General features: G+C 32.7%; 1 protein-coding gene across 1 annotated transcript in view; it reads right to left on the reverse strand.

Annotated features, from left to right (window-relative positions):
• Window positions 1-15,140, reverse strand: part of LOC132944777 (zinc finger protein 853) — a 208,568-nt gene extending 193,428 nt beyond the window's left edge. The window contains exon 1 of the mRNA XM_061014268.1: window positions 14,857-15,140. The gene's annotated coding sequence lies outside the window, so the exon portion shown is untranslated. The remainder of the gene's footprint in view (window positions 1-14,856) is intronic.
• Window positions 15,141-15,735: the final 595 nt, after the last annotated feature.

The following is a 15,735-nucleotide window of genomic DNA, read 5'->3' on the forward strand; positions in this document are numbered from 1 at the left end:
TTTGGTTATTATTTTACAAAAATATTTTATATTAATGCTTCATATGAAATAATAGGTACATTGGTTTTCCTGGATTGAATTATACATATCAATATATTTGAGAAATAAAATGATTTTATTACTGTTTTTTTTCAATTGGACTCAGAGCTTCGAAGAGCTTGTCTAGAATTCCTAGACTACTTCTAGTTTTCATGTGATTTCGACAGTAAAAAGGAAATGCTTACTGTAAGAGGTTCACAGCAGGTCAGTCACAGTGTTGGTTCTTCTCTTCGCATAAGATGGCCATGGAACATCTTTGAGTGACCTATTTAAAGTATGTTAATAATTTTCTTCATCGTTGCAATTATGGTTTATTTATATTTGTTTTATGAATGTGTAAATAAATATATTATTTTATAAAAATGTATTAGACGTGACTATTTTTTACTAAAAATTCATCATAATAAAACGGTAATTAAATAATTACAAACATACAGTAATGTTTTTATAAGATAAATAAAAATATATAAATCCTTTATGTAATTATAAAATTAAAATATTATAACTATTGTACTGGTGAAATTATATAAATATTGATCAACTAGTACAGCAACTAGGACTGTACATTAAAAGAAATACGCAAATATCGTAAGTTAGTTAGGTACATCCCTAGTTCAAAATAGCAATTTTATCTTAAACCTTATGTTAGATAATCACCCTGTTATTTTTCTATGCTTAAAAATAAATAATTGAATTTAAAAAAAATGTAATCTAAATCGACCAGTTTTTATTTGATAAAATCATTATATACATGAGTATTTACCTCACAGCTGCAAGGGTTAGTATTTTACGAGATTTTTTGGAAGGGTCATATGAGTATATGACTGACTACAGCTGATGCTGTGGATGATAATTGAACCGAATCGACAATAATACCTACGTAGAGTATTATGCGAACGTGACGGAGTTTTATTTCACGTGCGTTGTGAATTTTAAATCAAAAATGTATTCAGTGTTTATTTTATTTTATTTTTTTATTAGAAATAAGTGAACTATTTGATAACATTGATACGTATAATTAGTGTGATTAAATATGCAAGCACACGCACGTGTGTATAACATACATAATATACATTTTAAAGTTTGTGATTTATGACACAGCGCCTAATACGAATTAATAATACGATATTCTAGAGACATGCTTATTCAGCTTAAGAAATTAATTAAGGTAACTTAAAACTTTCAATAATCAATCAATCTCGATGGAAATATAGAATGATTTATTCACACAGCACGATTACAACGGCAGCAAGTTAAAACAATATGATAAGAAAAATCACATCTACAGCTGCAAGCTTGATTTTTAAATATTCCTTTTTTTTCTCACTAAATATTATAGTATAATAATGCATAATATATTACTCACATATAATTGCCTAGTAGACGTTATAAGACTTGAACTAAGTTTTGAAATTAATTTTATTTAAATAATAGTATACAGATTTAAAAACCATTGCGCGTAAACCAAATAAATTTATTGTCCATTTATATATTATATAGAATATTATGTAATAAATTTAAAATAAATCGCTCTGTACGTTTATATTATGAAAAAAAAACCAACGATACAATAATATTCTGAAAACGTTTTTGCGATTCGCATTTTATATCTATTTCGAAAAGCAGTTAATTTCATTGTTTTGTAAACAAACAAAAAAAAAAATGAAAAAACTTATATTTTACTCACGATTTCAATTGAAATCCCTTAGATATTTTTTCGTCCGGGCGTTTCGCATTTAATGTGTTTTTTCATGTCGAATACATACATAATTCATTTGAAAGTATGCGATTGCATTATTTTACCGCCGATATTGTTAATTTATTCGACGATTCGAAAAACAGGGCGTGAGGGTATACCTACCAAACATAACACCCGTGAAACGAAAATGTAATATAATCATCAAAAGAAAAACGCACGCGGTAGGTAGGTACTCGCCCAGAGAAATATTTCCCGTGTGGCCTTTATTATAATTTACTATTATATAATAATGATATAGTTTCTGTACAAGTCTAAGCGGCACTATAATACGTGATATATTATAATCGTCAGTATAATGTGGTAGTGGCGAACGTTTTTAATCAAACAGGAAAGAGAACTTTTTTTCGATATCGCGCAGGTACCAGCTCTACATATCAAAGCACTGAATAACAATAATTATAAAAGGAACGTAACATATTATAATAATTTACTATAACAATATACGCATTCTAAAGAGTAAAGACTGAGGCGGGAAATCGCGCTCGAGGATACATCAAAAGGCGTCATGTACACGAGCGTTTCTGCTACACACGCCGCCGCGCTTAAGAACGCGCACAGATAACAATGCGTGTTATGCGCGCGTGTGTCTGGTCGAACAAAAAAAAAAAAAATGATGTGCCACAAGAGTCTTAAAACGCGGAAAACCCATCGGAAAACTGCTCGTCGTATAGAATGAATGAAAAAAAAATTGGTATTATTATTATTATTTTTTATTTTTTTTGTCCTTTGAACAATAGTAAAACGTGGGTAGGTACCTACATTTTTCTATGATTTTTTTTCCCACTTTCGTAAAACGCCAGTTTAGGGTCATGTGCTATATATAATAATAATAATAATAATAGATATTATCGTATAGGCACATATACGTGATCGAGTAGGTACTACGCTATATACCATCCACCACGTGCATAATAATAATTATAACTTGCTCTTTACGCTTATGTATACCACGTAACATAGTCGAAGTGACTCAAAATAAGTGGAGGGGGAAACGTGTTTAAATTTCATAAATATATTACTATATTATAATATTATATATTATTTCGCCCTCTTAACGTATAATAAGGTTATTATATATTTATATCAATGTACGTTATTTATGTATTAAAAACAAAAATACAATATAGTAACCACAAAAATGAATTATTAAAAATTTACATAGTATTAAGCATAACATAATAAAAAGTAGTATACAGGGTAATTCACGTAGTATGCTCACCCCCATTTTTCCTTTAATAATTAACTTATTTATATTCTAATTTTTAGAGTTTTTTAATATTATACTCAAAGACAATTATTTCAAACTCTTGAATTTGTTTGTACTATACTTAAATAATGTCCTGTGACAATATCAACTTTTGTTGTACGAAATGACCCCCCCCCCCCCCTTGTACTGTGAATTATTTAGTGGATTTTTTTGAAAATGTTGATATACCTAATTCAAAATTTGAATATGTGGTTTCTTTGCCGCTAAAATGTTTGTACTAAGGATAATGCATTTAAAAATGGTTAAGCAACATTTTTAAATAGACATATTATTGGAACTAGTGTTTATTATATTTAGGCTATTTTAGCAAATTGCATACCTATGTTGATAGATTCCCTAAAATGTTCAAATCAGTTTAGCTTCCATATCTTTTAACACATTACCATGGACCTTTTATCCTTAGAACACAATGTTAAATAACTCCAAAACTACCCATATAAATTTTGATTCTGATACATCAAATTATCCAAAAAAATTATCCACTGAATAATGATTTACAGTTAAAGAGGGGAGATGATTCTCATTTGAAAAACAGAAGTTTGTATCTTCGCAAGACACTCCTTAAGTAGTACAAAAAATATTAAAAACTTAAAAATATGGTCTTTAAGAATATTTAAAAATTCTAAAAATCATATTTTAAATAACTATTGAAGATAATTATTGAAGAAAAATGAGGGTGATCATTTTTGGTGAATTACCCTGTATAAGGCCCAACAATAATAAAATAAAAACCATTGTAACTTTCTACCTAAAATACGTAAACTAAACAAGGTAAAAGAAAATCAAACATAATATTAAATTATTAACTATTAAGTGGTCTGTTGAGTAGGTTCGACAATTAATAATATGAAATTATTTTTGAGTAAAATCTTTTCATATTAGATTATCTTTTTCATAAAAACTAAGCATTATTTCAAATAACGTTTTTCAGAGAGAGGTACGATATTCTAGAAATTACGTATAGGTAAGTAATTATTAATTACGTAATAGTAAATAGTAATAAGTAATAACATATTGTTATTAATTTCCAATAAGTGGGGGAATCAATAATGTATAGAAACAAATTAGAAAGATTACATCACCCTTCTTTAACCACTGCTTTTATTTATATTCATATGCGCTTACTAATAACATGTATTTAATTAAATTCACTATAATATATAGGCTATGAACCATGAGTCACAAGTATATTATAGTAGAAATGATATTTTTTTACGCGTAATAGCCATGGCAGCTGATGCATAACTTTATACACGATACTATCACTACTTCCAAACGAATGATTCAATTTCACGTCATAACTTGATGATAAACGGACATTGGTTACAACGTTTTTTTTTCACCAAAAATTTCTTCCAAAGAAAAAGAAAACGGAACGGTATAGCTGTGAAACTTTTTAAGGGGAAAAAAATGATTCGAAGTCGGTAATTTATCTACTAGAAATCGTTGAAGGGGATTTTTATGTTTTCTTTAACGGCTGAACCATATATAGTTGAAAACTCATTTTTTGAAATGCCTCTTTCAATCCCGAAGAAGACACATTGACAAATACAAATATGTTTCCCGAATAAAAATAAAACTTATCTTTGTCGAGTATCATACTATATAATTTATTATAATGTATTCATTTTTTGATAAAAATGAGTCGGCAACTCCACTAATTTTTTCCTTAGAAATAGACACAATATTCATTAATTTCGACGAGGATTGACGATTGCGTTTTATATTTTATTGCGTACAGGAAATTAAACGTTCTCATATTATGTAACTCGTATAATGTATATAGTAGCTATTGCGTCTATCATAGAACTGAAAATTTCTTAAAAACAGTTGTACATTACCGAAAAACATTAAGATATGATAATACGTGATATTTTAAAACATCAGAATTTATTGTACTTATTTGAATTTTTATATTTTTAAAGCAATTCATAACATACACTAACATAGTAGGCTATACAATATACAATACAAAGTACAATATATCTTGTACTTTCAGTTAAAATAATATTTTTCTTGTTATTATTCTCAGCTATCAGATTATAAAACTAACTAATATGTAAATATAATAAGATCGGTACCTATAATAAATCCAAATTAAATACTAAATATTTACAGTCAATAAGTATACACTAGCTTAAATAGGCATGCAAGAGAATTTAACGTCATAAAATATAATATAATATACTAAAGTAGCTTGGAGGTTCGGTACGTTTTTTACAGATACTGTTCCTTTAATATATCACCTTTAAACGATTCATATTTTTTGATACAATATACTAAAATATATTATTTTATTTAACATAACGTACTTATACTTTTATAATGAATATTTTTGTTCTGAGATTAATTTCTAATCATTAATTACGAATCACCGTTAACTCGTTTTCACACTACGTATTCAATTACGGGACCGAGATATTGTGGAGAATCTCGGTTATTGTCGTCCTCTTAACATTCGCGTTTGTTTTGCAGCATAATATATTGTGTAGTAAGTTGTTTATGGCTCTTGGCGCGTTTGCCAGACCGCGGATAAAGAAAAAAGACCTCAAGTGACATCTTGTTTTCGACTGGTAATCGACTTTCGGGGTTTCCGCGAATGTACATTGCACGAGTAATACCTACGCCGAATAAGGGATCCGCGATAATATATCGAAACCTGTATACGCATGGAGGGGTTGACGGGAAGCGTTTCTTTTATTTTCCCGACATATGAGACAGACCCTTTTCACAATGCCTCGGCCACGAGTGGGTCGTGTCGAGTTCAGGTTTAACTTCGATTTCCCGTCGGCAGATGTTTACAAGATCTACTTTTGTTGACCGAAACGAGCCATTGTAATTTTTCAATGACCTATGCCAATATTGTACTGCACAGTATACCATATACTAATACAGACGTGCGTTAAGGATGTTATCCTGTACGTATGCAGTATTGCAGTACATATTATATACCTCTCTATACCTGCCATGAGCGTTATCATCGACGAACAAGCTACATATAAGCTGTGCGTATCGAACAAATTTATTGGTCCGTTAACGATGGGGAAAAATAGTCTGAACTAGGTACGGTAGGATTTTTTCATACTAAGCTCGAATACCGCAGTATTAATAACCTAACCGCAGTATTCATCGAACAAAAAAAAATTGTTTTATCATATTTTATTTTCGACGGTTTAAAATATATATTATTGCACTAGTGCTTACAGTAGTTTTCTGAAATCTCGCGTAATCTAAAAAGGTTTTTCTAGCCACCACCTTAATAATCAATTATTTTAACGTAATGTACTTACATGCAGTGACTTCTATAATCATTTTTTTTTTTTAATCATGACACTGTAATGATATACGTAGGTAATTGTATATTTTAAAACGCAATATTACAAAATCGAAAATTGTTACTTCAACTCATAAATAAATATACCAAAGAAAAAAAAAAACGTAATCAATAACACAATAATCGTGTACACGCTGTACAATATGTCGTAATATAATATGCAAATTGCACGCTATACGCCAAAGTATATGTTAAACATTTCGTATATAATTGAGTTGAATATACCTATTCAATAAAGCCAGCTCAACGTTCCAATTATATAATAATAATATATTTAGTAAATCGTATGAATATAACTCGATCCATTAGGATTCTATAAAAACTAACAACGTCGCATTATTCTATTAAAGTCGATCGCGTTCAACGCACTGCGATGAATGCTCGCGTATTTATATAGGTACCTACGTGATTATAGTATTAAAATTATTATTGTTTTATCGTCGTTCCCCAGGCACCGCATATAATATGCGCGCTTCCAGCACGAAACGAATCGGTGCGCGGGTGAATAAAAATAATATAGAAAACGTAAACAATCATAATAATTTAACTTGTTGAGTGTAATATTGTATAGTAAAGCCGCGTTATACGTGAGCCGGTAAATAAAACGAGCAGTGCGAACAAATCATAAATTTTAGCAAAGAATATTATTATACGTACACGTATTGTTATTTGTTACCACTGTTACCTATTTATACCTGCCAAACGAATTTGATTTTTTCCATAAGATTCATTAACATTATATTAATATTATAACTACTACGCAATAATCCACACTAGGTAGTTTGAGGCAGGGGTGTCAAAAATATTTTTAAAAGGCATGTATTATACCCACCACCCACTGCTTAATAAAAAGATGCCAAAAAAAACAACTTTCTCACTCTAGTCATTCAGCTACAAAAAATAAGAGCATACCAGTTCAGAACGCCACTACCACCAAATCTTTTTTATAGGGGTGCCTTTGTGTGTGCCACTGTTACCATTTCGTCCGTATCACCGGGAATACGAATGAATACAACACCCGCCCGCTGTTATAATCATTATTATTTACTGTGGCCACGAGCCGTTCTCATTAACCAAATTAAATTACTGATTACGACGAGTTTTTACATTATTCAGCGGCAAATAATTACTCCGCGAATAGGTATATTATGCATGTAATAATATATTTAACACTATAAAGCTGTCCGAGCTCTACCGCCGGTACGGGTACCTACACAATTCATTAAATGTACACTCCGTAGTATTATATATAGGTACAAAGCAGACACCTGGTTGTACACATGAATATGTATAATTTCACACTGCAGTTATGACTTTATGAGCATGAAACCCACGGACCACGTAATTATTCTACTCACTTCAGATGTTTATTTTTAGGTTACTTCAAATCTGAAATCAACAACCCTTGCCCGTGAAAATTAACATAAGTTTACCGTCTGGCGGGAACACGAACGCTCAAATCGCAAACATTGTTAATAATTATTATTATCATACCACATCGGAGATGCGACGGGTTTATTCAACGTCGAATATTGTATACGTGGACTCAAGTATTCGATGCTTCTTCGATATTGAAACGAAACCCCCGTCCACACTAACCCCGAGGGTATTTTACAAAGTCATATAATATGCTTAAGCAATGCTTTTTTTTTAGAGTTGTGCAATTCCAATCTAGTGAGCGGTTCACGAACTGTACCATAAATATAAATACAAATGTATTTGAAATGCATTGGGTTTGAACAATATATAATATTTAATATTTGTGACTACCCTTATAATACAGTGAAATTCAAGGGAAAAAATCCACATGAATTAAAACTGACTTGATCAAAATATTTTATGTTTAAAAAAATTGTTCTGCAGTAATAGGTACATACATCTACAGTGTAAGGCATAAAAATCAATTATGTTATATTGGTTATCTACAAAATATCATGATTTTTATTATTTTTATTCATTTTTATGAAATTTGTAAGCATACTATTGAGAAAATATACCCTTTAAACCTTTCTAAAGTTAAGATATAAACTGTTGTATAAAATACTTTCAGGCTCACACGTTTATCTCCACTCTCCAATGTTACAGTAGATTAGTGTTATAGATTTGGAGTACCTGTAATTATTTACAATGGATATTTTGAACTCCAATAAACACAAATGTTAAACGTGTAAGTAATTAGAAATACTGGAAACATTTTTTCTTTTTTTTTTTTTTTATTAACCTTTAATTTTCTTTGGTTGCCGAACACGGTAGATAATCGTTCCGATCAGTTCAGCCGTTCTCGACTTCTGGTCATGTGAACAACTTGCCTTACGGAGTAAAATATATAATATTTATATATAGAGGAAGAAAGAAATGCCGAAAGTGTCTGTTTGTGTGTATGTGTCTGAGAAAGAGAGAAAGAGAGAGAAAGAGAGATCGAAATCATATTATGTGTTTGATAAATGTTTTTTGTCTGCAGAATTAAACGACTTGACTAATCGTATCTGGATAATGTCCGAGCGTTAACGAAATGAAGATATATAATATTATTATGCTCTGCGCGCGAGTGCAGGGTGAATCGTGCGTGTATATAACATATATATATATATACGATTCCAGCGCCACCACCACCAACGTCGTCTGTCTGGACCGACCGTAAGACGCCGTCGTATTTTATAAATGCCTGCGCCATCGCCAGTGTGTTTCAATTTCGAAATGAAAAATGAATCGCAGTCGCCCACACAAAATAGTGAAAATAATATCATAATATACGCGCGCTCGCGCCAGGCGGTTATTATTATTGTATTATTATGGTTCCGCAAAATCGGACAGTATTATTATATTTCCACGAAATACGCAATGCAAAATGCACACGCACCTAACCGCATATAATTAATCCGTTGTGCGGAAATTGATTCACAGACATTTCCTGGTAGTCGTAATAAGCGCTATAAATCATAGGAAGGTTTTTATACAATTTTTAAGTTGTTCTACGAGCACTCGGAAACGCACGCACGCACATAATAATATAATATGTAATATAATGTATAGGTATTATATGTCAGTACTGCACACAACACATTCGACGAGACCTTTAAAAACGTAACGCATAATATAATATATACGACTATATTATATAATATTACACAATCGACAGAGGTGAAAAAAAAGCGGCAAGTGGTGACGGTGTTCGGGTAGGGGGTGGAACTGCAGATACGAACGGTTAAGTAGTGCGGCGCGTATCGCGGTGGGGCAGGGAGGTTATCGGCGTTCGGCATCGTGACCACACGGGGCTTAAATACGCCGTCACGCGTTCGTCTAATGACTTCCCGAAATCCCTCCAGCCCGCCACGCTTATCGTCATCTCACGCCGCCGAAACTATCTCTCGCCCACTATACATCTATACAGTCTCTCCGTCCCCCATTATATCTATTCGAACGTCTCCCTCTGCTGTTGTTCGACGGTGGATATAAATTGCGGGTGTGGTACGGTGGGTGTGGATATATTCGTTCGCCGAGTTTGGATCGTCGTCATCGCGCGCGCGTGTGGGTGTGTGTTTATTTATATATATATATAGATTAACCGTGGCGGAATTGCGGAAAGGATCAAAGCGGATGCCTAATGAAGATTGCTCGCGCGACGAGTCTTATCGTCGTCTACATTAACGGTGTCGAATCATCGTCGTCGTCGTTGTCAGTAGAATAGTAAGTAAGTAAGTAAGTAAGTAAATACGCCCGAGTAAGTATATTTCGCAGTGAGTCAGCGTATACGCGTATATAATAATAGTATAACGCGCCTGCATAGCTGCACACCTTCACCCCCTCCAATCCTCTCTCAATCACTCTCCCTATCTCTCTCTTTCTCTCTATCCCACTAACGCACTCTCATTTGAATACTGAGCTCGTCTCGGAGGATTTCACCTCGTCGGGGTAAACGCGAGTGTGTGCCACCGTCCCGGTCGGTGGTGTAAATAAAACGGATATAGCCAAGGTATCTGGAGGCGCGGGTACAAGCTTATCGCGTAAGCCGTTTTATGGTTCCAGCTGTCGTTTTGGCGAGACCGTGTGGTGACAATGCATGGGTGGGTCCGAGGGGGGTGGAAATCCACACACACAGACATATATATTATATATATAAAACCTAAACACGTTGACCCAGTTTTTGAGCTCGGCTCAAGAGGTGTGCGGTAACGAAAAATATATGAGTGAGAGAGAGGGCTGTGTGTGTGTGATTGGCCATGAGCAAGAGAAGCAGAGAAAAAGATTGAAAAAAGGACTGCGGTAGATGGTAGAGAAATATCGCGTATACTTAAGGCGGCGGTGTGGTGTCGCGGGCGTTCTGAAATATAGCTTTTGCTCGGTCGAGGGGTCGGCGGGGCTAAGTTATGGCTAATACTCTGTACACTCGTCGTCGTCATCGTCGCCACCGACGCTATATATACATATATAGTTTATAACCAACGGAAAAAATCTTGTAGAACCGTAGTCAACTTTGTACCGTATATACACGCAGCGCCAGTGTGTGTGTGTTCTAGACACCAATATAAGAGAGGATGAAGTAAAATTGGAAGAAAAAATATCTCATCAAGTATTTTTCTTTTGCCGCCAACACGCGACCACGTTTGGCTGATTTAACGTTGTACATATTATATGCAATTACGCGTGTAATAATAATATGCGATTAATCATCTATATGATATGTATCCATTACTCATTACATTATATAAGTATAAAAATTTGAGCTTTTAAATCTGCTCTTTAGTGTTTCCACTCTTGGAGCTCTCAATCACATGAAGTTTCGCGCCAAAACTATTACAAACTCTCCAACAAATTAATTAACTTATTTTATACTCCAATGACTTTGTTAACAACATAATAATATTACACGAACAACATAATTCACTACATTATTCGGCAACGAAATTTCAGGTTTTTGGACAAATCAATTTTACATTTTACCATTATTATAATTTAAATGCCTACTGCAGACGTATAAGTACCTAACGAACATCAACACGAACCGCGAACGCGTGTACCAACAATCTACGTATTATGTTTTGTCGGTGCATAAATCATAGTTCAAATATATACAATATGATAATAATAAAACTATGTTTAATATATCGTCTTGTGAAATTAATATGTTAGTATATAATATTACATATTATTTAAGAATGCGTAATTGACAATTACTAATTGTATATTGCAGAGTGCATTGATCGTGTAACTAATACTCAAATCATGAGTTACCCGTTTTCGTTTTACCCTTAGACCCTAAATCGAGCTCACATTTCAGAAAGTAATTTAAATTAATGTTTTAGATAAAATTGTATCACAATATTATTATGACTACGGTTTATAAATCGAATTAAAACTACTTACTGATCTAAATTTATTCATTCGGTACCTACCTAACGGTTGCAAAGTCTTTTAACAACACATAAATTGTCATATTGGCAATTTCATTATTACTGTACTCAAGGTGAAATCGTTTTCTGACCTAGCTGTCTGTTTTGGTGGCGATAAGAACCCTTTTGACTATTTTATACATTGAATTGGGTACATTTTCATACCATTACGTGCCTTCCAGAATCTGCAACAGTTTTGACCCAAGATAAAGGGGTTGAGTTAAAATATAAATTATATACCCTTGCAGAAATAGGCTCAATTTAAAATCAGGTACTTGGTTACTTATATCAAACCAATTAAAATTAATTATTCGATCGAAATCAATATCATAACAATTGTAACTAATACAAATATTTTATTTTCCAGGAAATTAGTACCCGTTTCAGTTTTTAATAATTGTGATCGAAATATTTTTAAAACAAGGGTTTTTTGCGATAACGTCATAAAAATATTTTTAAACATTAATATTATAGGTTTTATATTATTTGCATAATATATATAAAATATTATTTTTCTTTGTATATTTTTGTGATATTTTTCATCAGTGCCTATGCCCGTAGATTAATAGTTAGTATACATATAAATAAGATTAATTAAATACTTTCAAGTTTCAAGTATATTTAAATAGAAAAAAACACTATAGTATGAAAAGAAAAACGAGTATAATCACACTCATAACTTTGTATTATTTATAATGTTCTAATTTTTCCTATGCTTACAAATTAATAATTATGACTTTTGAGTGAACAAAAGTACCGAATGTGCGCAGACTTAAATTTCTTGAGTACCTATGTTAAATTCATGTACAATGGTCCTAACCTATCAAGGATAATTTATAATGTATAATAGAATTTGTTTGGAACTATTTATATCGTAATTACACAAATAATGTCATAACTAAAGTGTATTTTGTTTTGTATACTATTTTTTTTATTTAATGTGCATGATAAAATCTGAGACTTTAGTCAATACATTTTAGATCCAACAGGCGCCAATTACGGTAGTTTCGGCACTGCCCATCTATTTACAATGTAACAGGTACTAGTATTTGTGAACAAATTAAATACCGTTCATTTTTAATCGTTTATGATACTGTTATCTAAATAACTCACCGCTATTATAGCATATCTAACTAATACTTTTAATTTTTTAGATAACTCTAAAACCACATGAATAAATTAAGCAAAATTAAAAATTATTAAAATACCTACCTATTAAATTATTACATTATTTACAGGACAATATTAACTAGTTCATTACAATATTATAAAATACTCAAAAACAAAATATAAATTGGCACTACTTTGTTTCTATGTGAAAAAATACTACAGGTTCAGTTTATAAAATTAAAAAAAGATATTAAAAACATTTTGATTAAAATACTTTTAAACTTTAAAGTTAAAACAATATTTGAAAACAAATATAAGTGAATGTATATCGTACACACGGAATGTATAATGACTATAATCGAACTCTTCTGTTACAATATAATATTATACTATACAAAAATATTGTAAAATATTTTAATATTAATAAATAAACAGGGAACAAATTTCGTTTGTATATAATAAATAGTTTAATAGCATATTATATACCTAATATCATAATGTTAGCTAAGTTTTCAGTATACTCGTCAGTTAGGTGTCAGTGTGTCACGATACAATTAGTATTTAATAGGTAGCTATTAGAAATCAAACATTTAGTATATAATTATTATATGAAGTAGCCGTGAAGTTCATTTAAATGGTCCATATTATAAGCATATAATGTCGCGTTAAATGCAGTAGATTTCCAACCCCTAAATCCGGGGTATTGCGATGCCCTAGGCAGTCGTCCCAAGCTGTGTCTTTTTTGTAAATGTGCGATGTCACACGACGTCCCGCAAGGATTTACTAATTTACACACATATGCGTACAAGTATAATATGTTTAAATTAGTGGATTCTCAAGGGATACCCAGCGTATTTATATGTTTCGTATTTATATTTGTTTTCCCTTTTTTTCTTTAAAACCGAGAAAAATCGATAAAGCGCACCTTGTGTGTCGTGTAAAATAAAATAGACGCCGTGTGTTCCATATATTTTCAAGGCTAACACGTTAAAAATAAATTTATTTAGAACTCGTGATTGTATATGATTTTTGTTTGTATATAAACACTATACTGGTTTCACAATAAAATATATATCAATCTCGGTACATGCATAATGTAATAAATTGCACGGACGCTTCGTCTGCGTGGGGTACAGTGAATATATTGTACGGTTTTGGACGTCGAATCGTCGGGTTTAGGTGGTTCTGTTAATGCGTTACTATATAGTAGCGTCTGACGATGGTAAAAATGGTTTCCTATATAAGCTCTTGTCGAGGGTGAAAAAAAACCTATCGCCGAGTATAAACCGCAGTCGGCATATAGGTATGAAATATTACTGCCGAGGTGACGAACGAAAGAAAACAAATATTATCATCCGCCGACGACGACGACGACGACGACGCCGTTTCTTAGCGTTCGATTTTTGCTACACATCCGGAAAAACGTTTTTTTTACCCGATCGTCCTATGATATCACGACACACGGCAGTGCACACTATTATTACCCTTAGACGAAATGCGCTTTTCTCGCGACTTCCACGCGCAATGTATGCGTATATTTGATATATTATTACGTATAATATTGACGTAGACACTTATATTATATAATGGGACGTGTACTAGCTGTATATATATAATACTATATCATCGTGTCGCATAAAAAAAACAATATCGACAGCGGCGCGCAGTGTGTAGATCGGTCGAAATGAAATGAAAATAAAATAAAAATCCCACGTCGCCGCGTCGAAAAGAATAAACGTTAACTTGAGTATAATGCACGCGAATGCGAAAAAAAACTTGCCTATCGAAAACGCATTCACCCGTAATTGCATAATATTGCACCATGCAGCGGATATTGCTTCTGCTATGCACCGAGGTGGTTTTATTGCCATGCACGCCCAACCGGCGCAATGTATTTGGTGCACAAAACTACCGCAGAACTATCGTCTTAAGAAATAATCATAAACGTTAAAGTTACCTTTTATAATCGTATGATGTGATGGTCAGATGGTGTCAGCACGACATATTGCGTTTATAATATAGTTATGTATAATATCTATTACAATATTAATGTATAGGTAACGAATAATTATATTTAATTTGGGTTAGGATATACGTCCTGGGGTCGCGATGAACTCGGATACCGCGGTTTCGACGTCAAATTTCCGTACGCGGACGCGCCGACACGACGTCCTGTCCGCGTTGCCGAACTCCGGTGAAGTTCTAAACTCGCGGTCAGCTGACAATATCCAAAGAAATTCTAAACTTAATATTCGTACTTTGCGTTCCATGGACCACGGTAAAAGCTCGGCCGCAGTCTATTTTCTCCTCGTCTGATCTTTTTCACACCGCCATCCGCGGAGTGTATTATAATAACTCAAGTGAACGACTTTCCGTCCGTGAATTTTTGTTGACCCGTTCTCGCGTTTTCGTCTGCAAACGTTCCGTTATTTCGTACGCTATCGCCGAAATGTATCAAATTATACTTTATAACCTAATTTAACAGAAAAAAAAAATGTTAATTAATGGCCAACGTCGCCTATGTTAATTAAGAACAATAAATATAAAATATATATATATATATAGTGCTGTGTAGAGTATAACGAAATTCCGTGAACGGTTCTTTACGTGTCTTGTACGTGTGTCACCATCAGATCCAGTCGGCCATTTCCTGAGGATTACGTGCCGGGAACGTGGCGTCAAGGTTAGTGCGCCCTATCACAATATCGCCTATATTATAATAGTATTTCCAGGTTCTTTGTAAGGATACCGACTGCATGCAGTTACACACGTCTCGCTTCTATACGCTATTTAAAATTGATTGCATTTACGTGTATTATTTGTGTAGATATTTTAA

This window comes from Metopolophium dirhodum, chromosome 5, assembly GCF_019925205.1.
Source record: "Metopolophium dirhodum isolate CAU chromosome 5, ASM1992520v1, whole genome shotgun sequence".
NCBI lineage: Eukaryota > Metazoa > Arthropoda > Insecta > Hemiptera > Aphididae > Metopolophium > Metopolophium dirhodum.